Source organism: Propithecus coquereli, unplaced genomic scaffold (assembly GCF_000956105.1).
Source record: "Propithecus coquereli isolate 6110/MARCELLA unplaced genomic scaffold, Pcoq_1.0 Scaffold37, whole genome shotgun sequence".
Lineage (NCBI taxonomy): Eukaryota > Metazoa > Chordata > Mammalia > Primates > Indriidae > Propithecus > Propithecus coquereli.
In genome coordinates, this window is record NW_012149396.1 from 10007656 (window position 1) to 10008155 (window position 500).

Here is a 500-nt window from a genome sequence, read left to right on the forward strand (position 1 = left end):
ATGTAATAAATCATTTGTAGCTTTATTGTTGTCAGTCATTGGTTTTTGAAGGGCAAACTGTACTTGATTCTTGACTTGTTCTTTGCTTCACTGATCGGCAACTTTTCTTAGAAGTTACAAAGTTGTCCATGTTGACAACTCAGGGATATTTAGGGGAAAAATTCACAATATTTTAAAAATATTTTTTCATGGACATATTGGTATGCAATTCAATTCCACAATTGAAATTACTGAACACCTACTGTGTGCCAGGAACTGGGGGCTCTGGAAGTAACATAAAAAGGAATAAAATGCCATCAAGGAGTTCATATAACCCCTAAAGAGAGATCAATGTCTATACACATAAGTAGAAATTAAGGGAGATGGCAGTTAGTGCTATAATTGGGAAAGAAAGTGGAATGATTAATTCTGACTATGGGAATGTAGGGAGATGTCACAGAAGAATTCGACCTTGAAGGATAGGCAGTATTTCAAGAGGCAAGGTAAGAGGTAACTAAAGA